The sequence below is a fragment of the Rhea pennata genome, chromosome 12 (assembly GCF_028389875.1).
Source record: "Rhea pennata isolate bPtePen1 chromosome 12, bPtePen1.pri, whole genome shotgun sequence".
NCBI classification, from domain to species: domain Eukaryota; kingdom Metazoa; phylum Chordata; class Aves; order Rheiformes; family Rheidae; genus Rhea; species Rhea pennata.
Window position 1 is genome coordinate 13,337,598 of NC_084674.1, and position 13,475 is coordinate 13,351,072.

At 40.1% G+C, this 13,475-nt stretch overlaps 1 protein-coding gene across 5 annotated transcripts in view; it reads left to right on the forward strand.

Annotated features, from left to right (window-relative positions):
- Positions 1-12,890: 12,890 nt before the first annotated feature.
- KBTBD12 (kelch repeat and BTB domain containing 12) overlaps positions 12,891-13,475 on the forward strand; it is a 39,795-nt gene continuing 39,210 nt past the window's right edge. For 2 of the 5 annotated variants that reach the window (XM_062585931.1, XM_062585932.1), the window contains exon 1: positions 12,915-13,039. The gene's annotated coding sequence lies outside the window, so the exon portion shown is untranslated. Of the gene's footprint in view, positions 13,040-13,475 lie in introns of all 5 variants that reach the window. The other 3 variants (XM_062585933.1, XM_062585930.1, XM_062585934.1) reach the window with 3 other exon arrangements.

Consider the following 13,475-nt stretch of genomic DNA (forward strand, 5'->3'; position numbering starts at 1 on the left):
AGGAGATCCTTTTGCTCCAGTCAACAGTATCATGCCCCTAAACTGCAAAGTAGTACTTCCAGTTGAGAAGTGGATTTGATGGGGTATGTATGCTAAGCCATTTGTGGTTCTTCTCACTAGGACCATGAAGAGAACTTTTGGCAATGATGATGAGGGAAAAATAACAGAGAAGGAGGAAGCAAAAAGAAAATATCTAAGAAGTATGTGGTTATAAAAAATCAGCTCCAACAGAAATATGCTTTAAGTTACAGTAGGCAGGGAGCAGCTGGAGAGAGAACAGATCACTGTAAGGCAGCAGAGCACATGGGAAACAATGAGAGATGAAGCATTAAAACCAAGTGAAAAGCAAAGAAGCCAGTGTCACTACTGCAGTCACTTTAGAGTCATTATTTCAGTTTTGCTCTTCTCTCTATTTTTGTATTCATCCCTAACCACAGTCCAGTCACTCAGCTTTACTTTTTTGTGTAATCTGCCTTTGCTTGCCTGTTGGTATCACTGAATAAGACATGTATAGGGAGGAGATAGGAGTGGGGGCTAGGATTAACTGCTTTTGTTTCCCAATAACATATCTATTTTGATGCCTTCTAGACAAAAAATAAACACTGTGTCAGGCAAACTGGCTTGAGGAAGAAAATGATAAAGAACTTTTTTTTTTTTTGATGAAGTTAAGCTAAAAATATCAGAAGAAATTATAACTAGGTTGGCACCAGTTTGCAGTTCTGCTATCTCGTGCACCTCTTCACAAGTTAGAGCCAAGGGGGATGTAGAAAGGTTGAAGGGTTAGAGCAGGGCTCTCAGCATCCCAGAAATTGTATGCAGGCTTCCGCTGATTTTCTGCCTATCGGTAATTATTTTTTTCTATTTTTGCTCTCCCTAATCACAGTGGGAATAGAACTATTAGATTAACATGCCAGTGCTTTAATACCTCTAGATGTAAACTACAGTCAAGCAACAAAGTATTTTTATTACATAAATGAAAATAATTAGTGTTAAAAATACTCCTGTTTTTCTGTAGGCAATAAAGATTTGCAAATCTTGCTGTCATTAGAAGTCACTTGTAGAGCTGTGACTACAACAGTAGCTATATAAGTGAAGTGACTAGTATCTTGTCTGTGCTTCCCATTTAACAGGACCAAAAATACACACTTGAAAGTATGCTATTTGAATATAGGTTTCAGTCCTTTAAACTGATGTATAAAAGATAGCCCATCCTACATAATTGCTAATTTGAGAGCTGGTTGTTTTTAATTACAGAAGAAATACACATTTTTGTTTGAGTGCTTGTTTGGGTTTTTTTATTCATAAAACCCCTAGACCATTGATACCAGATTATGAGACATTCCTCGTACAAAAAATATAAAAGACACTCTCCAAAGGTAGGAAATTCAAAACCAAAGCCTGAAACTGTGTTCTAGAGTTTCGCCTACCTGGGGGGAAGTTGATAGAGTTATTCTGACAATACTCTGTTTCAGAATAAATATGAGATACTTTAAATTCTGGAATTTTGTAACCTTAGCAGTATCTCACAGAGGGAGATGATCCACACTAGGTCCTACAGAAAATAGCTCCCTGGTCAATTTTATCAAGTGCACAAGTCTCTGATTTTTAGAAATTGCAGTAGGTATTGCAATTCTCAGGCACTAGAGGGCACAGCAATAGCTTCTCTGTGCCCTTGGAGTATGTGGACACGAGAACCCTACCAAATTCTCTTTCCTCAAGAACTTTGTAAAAAATGTTTTTCTCAGATCCCCCTTTATCATTAGCCCCCTTTTTCTTTAGACATATATCCCTTTAATCTCTGTGACCTGTGCTGCTTTCTACACAGAAGTTTCCTGTGATGATCTATAATTAGTCCACTTTCCCACTGGATTCACTCACATCATGAGAATAAAACTTCAGGGTTTTACACCTTAGACAAGCTGTAACACTTGAAGGGGAATCCCATCCCTGTCCTTATGAAGACAGGTTAATGAGTCTGTTATGGGATGGCATTTCCTATTCACTGTGACATGACTATATATAGCCATATTTGATAAAATTTAGCTGCCTCTGTAGAAACAGCATTTTTATAGGAGAAAATGTAACTGGAAGATACCTTAAAGAAAAAGGTTCTAAACTTTGAATGTAAAAATGTTTAAAAATCAGGAATAAGATAATATTATCAATTTTCTCTCCATGGAATTACAGTCTCAATTTTGAGAAGTACCTGACCGTTCCTTTTCTCATTTTTATTACTGAGGATAACTGCATTATCTACTTTACAAGCTCAGCATAATTGTGTCAGGATTAAATACTACAGCAAAGAGATACAGCTATTCTGTGGCGGGTAGAGCGGTGCTTTACTTGCTTTACTTTGGTAGCCAAACTGGAAGCACTGACTAGAGAAGAGTTATTATTGTGCTGCCTGGTTTTCTTGCTGCTTTGCAGTTGACAAAGCATCATTTATCATGCTTTGCATTCCAATTTTTCTTTGCATGTTTTCCAGCTCATCATAACATAATTATGTTTCTGTTTCTTCCAGCCAGGGGCCGATACTTTCTTTTTCTAAGACAACAGCTGCACTGCACAACCTTGATGAATCCCCATAAGGGTAAAATGTGTCTGTGGTGCTTGTTTCTGCCTTGGCAACCCAAATGTTCATGATCTCTTCTTTTTTTTTTTGACAAATGCTGTTCTAAAATGCATCCAACCCTGATGCTTTCATAGCATTTCTCAAAATGAGGCTTTATATTGTGATTTAGACTTGAAATATTAAACAGCCTGGCTGGTTTGTAATTTTTAAGGCTTCTTTTGTAACATTTCTTTTTATAATGTTTATAGGTTCATAAATACTGAGATGGAATTTTAAGAGGACCATGATTATTGATAGGGAAATTATTTTTTGAAACAGATGGACTTTATGTGCAAAAATCAGGACAATCTAGAGATCTGCTTTATGCTCTGAAAAGGCATCTTAAGGGAGATTTATTGGTACAGGTGAATTATTTCCTTCCTTGGTCTCAGTTTCTGCAGTTGCACTGTAAGGTAAAGGTAATTGCACTAACCTGTTCTATGAAGTGCTTTAACAGCTACTGATGGAAAATGCCATAAAAGACCCCTCATATTTTTATTATTATTTATTGAAATATTTCCTTTAACTCTTATTTTACCTCAGATTTAAAAGTACTTCAGAAAGGAAGAATAATACTTTTATTTTACAGGGGAAAAATTAGCGTAGAGGAAAGTAGGGCTCAATACTGGAGGCAAGCTGAGGGCAAAACTCATTCTTAATAGCTCCTGATTTTGTTTACCCAATTATGCAATTACTAATTCCTACCTCATCTCAAAATCTATCCATCAGTGCACTGCGAAAAACTCAAGCAGTAACTCTTGCAGTCATTATAGAGTCTCCAGCACTTTTGCAAGCACAGAGAGTTACGTGTCCTGGACAAAACCACAGCTTGGTTAACCACATTCTGCAGGACAGAAGACACCCCAGGGAGGTGTTTCATGGGTAAAAATTCATGTTCAGGGGTAAAAATTACAATAATTCTGCACACAGAGGCAAGAGTTTTAACTTGTATGATTAATCCTATTTACACTTATGTGTGCAGTGATCGAAGGATACTTTGGGATCTTTGAGTATGAAAGTGTATGTAGCAATGTTTTAGTTCCTATCCATCATATTGATTACTGATGTAAGTGGCTGAAAAGGCTCTTTGATTCTTGGTGGTAACTGTACCTGCTTAAACAGGGTTAAAGTGATCTTCCACCCATGAATTGTGACAAAGTTACTAGCAATTCTGCTGTTGCTAGAAAAGGTAGAAGGCTTGTTGCTTTGGATGTATGATGAATGTATGGATCACTAGAAGAGTTAGATACCAGGCTTTGTGCTGTTTCTTTCTTACAGCTCTATGGAAAATCCTGGTCATTGGAAATCTGCTCAGATATTTTTTAGCTTTTTCTCATTTGTCTTTGATTTCTTTACTCAGTCCACTTGCACATATTCAATGTATGGCTATGTAAGACATGCATTTTATTTCTGATTCATGTACAGTAATTACTTCCTAACATCTGCATAACAGATTTTGTAAGTAAAGTAACTCTGCAAATATTTAAAAAAAATCGATGTATAAAATCTTTGAAATCTCTATTACTGGGTTTTGTTATCCACAGCTGACTGGATCCATTCCCAGCCAGGAAGCTGGTTCAGCAAAACAGCTGCATTAGTTATTTAACTGGAGGCCTGATCCTACTTTTGCTCACACTGATGTAAATCAGGAGAGGTTCTAGAGAAAATAAAGAAGATCAAGAATGTGAAATGCTTATTGGAAGAAAGTAAGCCTCATGATATGAAACAACTAGAAGAATTCTAGCAGATAATCTGTGATGCTGTCTTAAGATACTGCATTAGGTCAATCTTACAAAAGCCTACTACCAAATGCTTTGCTTACTCCTCAAAGTATTCTCTAATATATATACTGTGGTAGTACCAACTGGCCAACAAAATCAGGGCCCAGCTGTGCTCAGTGTTCTACCCTAGTAGTGCAAATTCACGTCACTTACTCTGTAGTAAACACCACACTCAATACTGTTTGCAGCTGGTTCATACATGTTCTTTTATTTATTTTTTACACTATTTATGATATACTACTTGTTACAATTGATAGTTTCTAAGGCACCAAACCACACTCACTGGTTTTCCTCCTATCCTGAATTAATGCATGTGCTAATAAACCCAGATATGCACTTGGAGAAAGGAGATGTTAAATGAGAAACATAACAGGGAAAAAGAGGACAGAGCATCCACAGGAGCTTTAAGTCTTTCATATATAAGATGACATTATTCTATCTTAAGACAAAAAAGGATTGTTACTGTAGCCTCATGTGCTTTAGAGATGGACATCTTCATACCTTTAACACTCTTCTTATTTGACCTTACTTGTAAATTAGCAGCACGTGCTGGTTATTAACATCAAAAGTTGCAGTATGTAGGAGTACAACCCCCCTACACTATCAGCCTGTTTTCCTCAACATGAGATATCTCTTATATCTTGACTATAGTTTGTGATTCTCTTGTAGCAAAGGTACCTGTGGCTTTGTTTCTGCTGCAGGCTGATGCGTGCCGTTACAGATTCCTGTTATAGATCTACAGGTAGGGCTCCCTGAACTCTAAACACAGGAATCTTCAAATTCACAGTAGTATGCTTTGATGTCAGCATCTGTGTTCATTATTTTTACTTGTTGAGTTTTCCTGGTACATCACTGCATCCTCTCTGGAGCTGCAATAGCTTTTTATTACAAAGGCTAAGGTTTGGAGATATTACCTTGCTACATAGAAGAGAAAGCGCTAAGCTCCCGTATATAGATACACAGTAGCTGCATGAAACTCCATCATTCCCAGATCTTAGGGAGTTTTTCAGGAAGAAGACTGCATAGGGAAGGCTGCAACATTTAGCATCTGAGCCTACAAGAAGAGAGTACAAAGCAGTTCTATCCCTGCTGTCTTGTGCAACGTGCACGAGACATGCTGAGCAATGCACGTGTGGCTCAGTCTCAGCCGGACACCTGTGCCTGCAGCCTCAGCTCCTGCAGTCATGTAATTACAGCAGCATCCATGCTTTAGTAAAAACAAAGATAAGCTTCTAGCTTTTGATGTTGTGGGGGTAAGTCTGAAATGAGACAGGAGTGAAACCAATCCAGCAATGCCTGCCTGAGTCCAAAACCTCCCTTTGCAGCCCAGTTCAGCCAGGTACCCCATACAGCACCCCGACAGTCCTAGGTCTCTGCCATGACCCAGCTGCTTCCACCTCTGCCCCCAGATCCTCAGGTTCTTCAGTGATACACGCTGCAATAAACACTGAATTCTGGGTCAACTTCAGTAATTTCAGAAAGGTAGGTTTCTGCTTGATTTGAAATCTGTGAGCATGAATGATTCACTCAGCATAGTACCCCTTGGCCATTCATATCTATATGGTGATAAAATATATTTTTAATTATTAGTCTGGGGTATTTTTTTTTACTAGACAATACCCAACTGTATTGTAAGAGCTGTTGGGAGACAGCCAGAGAATTTGGCAGCAAGATATAGAACATTTGGACTCTCGACACTTAGGAACATATGGAAAGAGGTTTGGAATGCTGCCACATGAGGGTAACTTGGGAGATGCTGAATTTCTTCATCACTTTTTTGTGGACATAAGTAGAAGAGATTTTACTTTTTTGAAGGGTCCTAATTCCTGCTCATTTTCCATGATACCCTGCTGCTCTGGAATAAACCACTACATTCAGTAGAAAGATCCGAGTAAAAATAAGCCGGATGTTTATGGGGACATACAGATGGGTAATTCAAACGGTGACAATATTGCAAATCTTCCCAAATTTTTACCTCCTAATTCTTAAGATGCCTCCTAGGTGAACTCATAAAGATACAGTCTGGCGAATCAGATCATGGGATGAAAGAGGTTGTATGGTGCTGGGCCTGAGACAAGATATGTGCCACTTACAGAGTCCTTGAGGTCCTAGAAAGTGGTACATGCTTCTTGTTCCCCCTGTGACCACCTGCCTCCCCATCATCTACACACATATGAATGGACAGGCAGCTCAAGCCAGCTGGCTGCCTCTGGCACATAATTTAACTATGTGGGTTGAAGATCCAGCACTAAACTACAAATGCCAGTCACGGTTGGAGCAGCAGGGAAATGTGAGAGAGGAACTATCTCCAGTTGAATGCTCAGGACTGACATATATGACACTGGTGTCATCTTCATGCCATTTTAGGGATAGTGCCTCATGCCCATGATATGGGAAGTTCAAACCTCTCAGTGATACTGCATCTGTTTGTCAGAAAAGTGACGCATAGTTATTTCATATTTGCTAATTCCTACATCATAACTGATGCTTGGGAAAGGGTTTTTTTATGCATTTTTTGTGATGCACTTGAGCAGCAGGTTGGGGGGCTGTGGCAAATGCAGAGTTTATTCGCATGCACAAACCTGTAAGTTCTGCTTAATTTGCACCACTGACACATGGATTTTGCAGCTTAGTGAATACTAATTAATCTCTCAGACTGCTAGGAAAGCATCATCATCCTCTTTTAGCGATGAGTGATGAAGGCCAGGAGAGATGAAGAGGCTTGCACTGAGTTACAGATAAAGCCATAGCAGTCAGAACTATGGTATTCTTTGGTGTCTGGAATAATACCTAGAATAAACCACCAAAGTGTGCTAAGACCATATCCAAACAGTAGGAAAGAAGCCGTTAAGGTCTTGCCCCTCAATCTCTGTCTCCAGTAGCTCAGATCAGGGCATACTGCAGCTCTCTTCCCACCTGAGTGATCAGGTTTCCTTTCCATGTGAAGGCATAAGGCGGATGGGAGGGTGGCGTATGCCCAGATCTCACTTTAATATGGAGCTGGAAAGCAGCCAAGGTATGCATTCAGTTCTGAGAATTGGGAAGCACTCCCAGACCCTGAGTTTCGGTTATAGTCTGAATGTTTCTTGTCCACAAATTCACTGTGATTTTTTTACTTGACTTTTCATGTGACAGTTTGTTTCAACACAAGCAACCAAATAATGACTGAACTGGGGCAAGTTCTTGTTATTCCTTTGCTGACAACATACCGGGGTCACTAGGGTAGCTCTAGTTTATAAAAGGGATATGAGAAAGCTAAGAAGGTGACATCCAGGAATAGCAATTGTGAGTGAGGAGGAATTGGTGACTAGAATGGGGAAAAGAGCACCTCCTTCAAAGGAGTGCAAAGGCCTGTCGCAATAGCTTTTGAGAATTAACCGTGTAAGTCAGGAGAAGAAAAACGACAGGCAAACTCCAAATAGTTTGAATGGGATCTACTTTGGAATGAAACTTCTACTTCTCTGAATAAAATCTGGGAAAGATCTGTAGGGTTTGGAGCATTTTTTGCATCCTGTTACTGCCATATTTTTAAGCCAAGTAAAATCTGATTTGGAATGTTTACAGTATTTTGCCTCTTCTCACTCAACATGCTTTTAGAAACATTACAGTAACTTATTTTCTGTGCAGCCACAATGGACTCAACTTCTGCTATTCTGACTATGCATTTCCCTTTCTGAGTTTCAGTTTTGGTCTGCATCTGGAAATCTTCTTTTTGACCCTAGCACAGTTATAACCATTATTTTCTTAGAGACATTAAAAGCACTAAACTAATGTACAGAACAGTATTTCCACAAAACCGATGCAATCACATGCTTCTTTGCATTTTCCTTCCTATCTCTACTGATCTAAAAGAAGAAAATTTTCTCTCCTATCTCATCAGCCCCTTCCTGGTGTCTGATTAACTTGCTGTTATCACAGGTCTTCCTTTGCACTATTACAGTTCCATTTCAAAAGAAAGAAACCTGATGTTAAGCTCCTGGATTGTGGCATCGCAGCAAGAATCAGGTTTCTGTTTATCACAGGCTGGGCCTTCATTGAAAATCAGTGGATATTTTGCCTAAAAGCAGCAAGCAGTGCAGTATAAATCAGTAATAACTGCTTATCAGAGGACATCAGGAAGGAAACCCCAGAAAAAGACTGTAGATGACAGAAGCATGAGTGTATAATCGGTTTGGGAAGCTTTCTTTTGCATTTTTTTAGCGTTCGCCTGGATTTGAAAGAGACACTTTCTTTAAAAGTACAAAGACACCTACAAATTAAGCAACAGCTAGCTCCTAATGTGTGAAACTGCAATTTGCATACATCATGGCAGCTGCTGAGTTGGTCCTTATTACCTCTACTGGAGTGTTAATTCAGCCACATCTTTCTCATTTATTTAAATGAAAAAGCAGCAGGTGGCTGGCATGCCACATTATCTGCAAGGCAACCTGGGAATCAGGTTGGTAGAGCCAGAAGGAGGTTTCAGTTCAGAGGGACTGTGGGGGTGTTGGTGTTGTCCTCTAGACCAGGGGACGCAGGTAAGTTCAAGATTTCTCTTGGTCTGCTCTAAAGGTCAAATGCTTAAAAGTGTAAAGACCCTTATGGGGGGAGGGGGGAATTGATGTTGTACTTTGACTGGAATAAGGAAATAGGTAATAGGATTAAGCTGGATTCACTGGTTAAGTAAGTCTCTGTTCTCACTCCCTGTATATGCAAACTGGCACTGTATATATGGGTGTGATAACCAAAATACCATTACTGGCTCTAACATAATGCAAGTAGAATAACATCTATTTGTAGAGCACCTAGCGTAACATAGCCCCAAAATGCAATCAGGGTCTGAGCGCACTGCTGTTCTCCACACAGCCAGGTGGATGCTAAAGCCTTCTCGGTGCGCAGGAGTAGCTGTGTCACTGAGCAGCAACATTGTCATCCCTGCTGCAGCCAGCCTGAAGGCACTTAAACACATGACTTATGCTCCGTGGATGAACTGGCATCAGTAGAATTACTCACATGTTTAAAGTAAAGCAAATGTGAGACACTAGTCCCAAAGCCAGTCTCGCTCTCTGGGAGAAGAGAATAGCCCCCGTATCTGAAGGGATAGGATTAAGTCCTACAAACAAGGACATACTTGGTCATTCTGGGCCAATTCCAGGGACATATAGAGGGAGAGGTACTGGAGTAATTTAGACCTTCCTCTAATCTCTCCAGGGTATATGTTGCCTCAATGCGTATGTTTTCTCTTTTGTTTCTGTACTAACCCATCCCAGTATAATTCCCATGTGGCCCACGTGATTCCACAGTTCAGGAGACCCAAGGAATTTCTGGGCTGGGATGATTAGAGAAGAGGACAAGTTAGGGAGTCATTCTTGGGCATGGAGTCAAACATGAGACATTGTTGTTCTAAACTACAATTTTCTGCCACCACTTAATGGAGTATCTGTATAAAATCATGTATTTGTCAGCAGGGAATGAGCTAGAACAAAATCTCAGAACAATGACAAGAGTGATAGAGGAGATACGTTAAAAGCAACGTGCTAATCAGTGGCAGTAAGGGAAAAAATGCATCCTGATAACCATCGCGCACTATCCAGAATTTACCTAAGCTAATGTAGACCTCTTCTCAATTATAACTCATTTTTGGCTTGTGTGTCAATTTATTACAAATGATGTAAAAGACTTTTTGTCTATGGACAGTTTCCATTTGTACTACATAATTGCCTGTCAAAACAGGTTTTCATTTTTTTGGATGAACTGTGTATCTCATATCTGTTCCCAAATTCTTTACTCGTACAAACAGTCTTGGACGCTGGTATGACTTTTGCTTAAAAAGGAGGCATTTGTCCAATATCTTAATCACTAGAAGTGAAGGTTAGAAGGGAATTTATTTGTTCATGCAATGTCAAAGTGTACTGTATCAATGGCATGCAAAAATTGTACTAAAACATAAATTCAGCACATAGTCCATAACTGGTATATTTGCATCAAATGTGTCCCTTTTATCTCATACCTACTTCTCATCATTGTTTGAAAATACACTGTGTTAAAAGATCATGTTTGTTATTATCACAGATTTTTTTTTTCCCTCTGCTATTAATCTACTGAAGTTCAGCAAAAACTTTTGTCTTCGCCCACTTTGCAGCCAGTATTTTTATAATTAAAATCACCATGACAACAGGTAATGATATTGGAATGAAAGGCTTATGACTTAATTACATGAAGAAGGTAAAAACGGGCTTAGCTTACAGCAGTGAAAGCTTTAATTGTAGCAGAAATATCCTGGGCCTGATTCACTATTGTGTTACTCCATTTGTGTAATCATAAAATGCTACTGATAGCAGCGCAGCAGCTCCCCTGCTGTAAGATGGAGTGCCACAGTGCTGACTCAGATCTCAGGTTTAATTTCAGTGAAGTGCAAGAGAAATATTCAGAGTTCCCTAAACGATTGAAAGGAATTTGTTTTAAAAGCGCTAGTTAGTGTTTTTGTGAAACTGGCTCATTATACAAATTAGCTGAAGAAACACACCCATGGAGGAAACATGATTATTATGATGGTAGCAGAGTGGTTTCATATAAATAAAATTCATTCCCCAAGCACTCCGTGCTAACCATTGTGATACTATAAATTGTTCTATCTAACAGGAGAACAAGGCAATTCAGGTGATAGGGTTCACTTTTATCATAGCTGTTGCATTTTGTTAGTTGAATATTCTGTCTTGGGTTCTATGAAAACTATAGTATCAGATCAGATATTTTTATTTCTGGATAAAGCTGAACTTTTAATAAGAACAATCTGAGAGTTCAGGCTATATATCTTTGTAATCTGATATCAGAAAATTTCTGACAGGAATGAACTTTAATCACTTTTTTTTTTAATAGTTTCACTCACAAACTACAAGAAACGTGCCTTTAAAAATGATGTACATCTATATCTGTCACCTTAAACAATAAAATGTTATTAACAGTTGAACATTCCTGAATACTCCCTCCACTGTTTTTGAAAATATCACATAATAAAACCAGTAGAATAAAAATCTAGATAAGGAAACACTTTCCATTTTCAATTTTCCCAGAAGCTATTAGATCAATCAATCAATTAGTACAGCAAATAAATAAATTAATATCATTTAAAAAAACATTCTGAAAACCCCTTAATGTCTTTCTCAGCTAAAAGTATAGGCTTAACATTAATCAATTTTATAACCCTAATTTTTGCTTAATCTTTCTTCCATCTTTGCTTAAACATATGGAAATATAAATATATTATGGCCCTCTCTATTTCCCTCTAATTTAGAGTACAACACCATTGGAACAGATCTGCAGCTGATGTAAATCAGTGCAGCTCCATTATTCTGGACCAATTTAGGGGATCTGTTTCTGATTTACCTTAACATAAACAAGAAGATAATCAGACTTTATATCTGATTAAAAATATAAAGATAATATTTATATTCAGTCAGGAACCCTTTTTTTTTTTTTTTTCAAACTCTGCTCAGCCTTTGTACAAGGAAACGCTTATTTCCCTTGAAGTGTCATTTTCTGAACAACTTCAGCTGTTAGCAGCCCAGCAGAGCAGAAGAAAGAGTTGGGGGAAGCTCCTCTTAGACGCTCTGTACCTGAAGAGACAGCGGCCTCAATTCTGAGTGCAACGTGAACAGGACGGACTAGCAATGGCGCTGCCTCCTGTTCGGCACCCCGAGTCGGTGATAAATAGGGGTCACTCTGGCCATCGCCTAGGTGGGAACTGCTCCAGCTGCCAGAAACAACTGTAGCACAGAGATGGGCTCGGTTGTGTGCCCACGGCAAGGTCTCTGTGGGCGCGGGACAAAACTCTTTAAGTGGTATCTGCGCTCGATTCCCAATCCGGTGAATTCCCAGGGGGATGGACATAGCATCAAGCAGCGAGGACTGGGAGATGAGAGAAACAGAATCAGGGCTATTAGGGCCTGAAAGCACCTAACGTCTGCAATATCAAAACCACACAGGGAGATGCTTCTTTTCCCACCTTGTGCTAATTGCACATAGAGCCAAATTGTCAACGGGTGAATCACGTCCAAGGGGGAAACTTAAGCTTTTGTTACTACAGGTTAAAATGCCCTAGATCCAAATAAATCCGTGCGGTGCAGGCCTATTCCTAGACTCAGGTTTGGGAGAAATCCAACCCTCTCTTAGTAAAGGGAAAGCCTCTGTCTGTGTTTTCCCATAGGGAAAGTGGACCCTTGCGTATCCATATCTGCTGTCTTGTCTCCCACGTTAACCTCTGCCAATGACACGAAACAGTGGCTGCGCCGTTCCACAAGGATCTCACTGTTTTATAAGAGTTTAATTTGGCAGGTGGCAAGTCGGACAGTACGAGCAGGGGCAAGGAGAGCAACATCAGTGCCAACCCCAAGGCTTTCAGCTGAGTCCTAACGTGCCCCTGCGCGTGACATTAAAACAGCTCCCTGTGACAGCCCGGAGCCCGGCTAGGTCTATTTATAGCCCCTGGCACCCCCACCGCGCACCAGAAGCTCCGTGCTGCTATACGAGATCTGTTTCCCTCCCTTTCAAACCCAGTCTCTCCCACACAGTCTCACAGACACCTGCTGCTCCAAGCGTCAGAAAGGTACACGTTAAATCTTTTCCCCACTCGGAGCAGGGAAGAGACGGGAGTTCGGTGTTGAGACAGGTGGGCAATGTGGAAACATCAGGGCCAGGCTGCTTTGGATTTTGCTGGGTATATGCGAAATTTATGGGCAGGGGTCCCTAAATGCATGTCTCGGGGAACCCTTAAGGATGCCAGAGATGGGGCCTGTATACAGCTGTGCAAGACAGCTACGTGGTGGGGAGGCCGTCGGGTCCGTCATTTAATATCTGTCGATGCTGAAACGAGCCCTGACAGCTCTCTAGAGCGCCTGCCATCCCTTTCAAAAAGGAGATGGAAGAGATTCGTTGCAAACAAAGTTAGGACAATAACCCCCAAAGAGTATCAAACCCAGGGTCTGTTTGTAGCTACGTGGGGTTTGCCAGTAGTGCAGAAATAGAATCTGCCTGCGGATGCACAAATTTCAGCATGCGAGTTCTGCGTGCGGGGCAACTTTGCACCCTCCACAAGGCTGCAAACA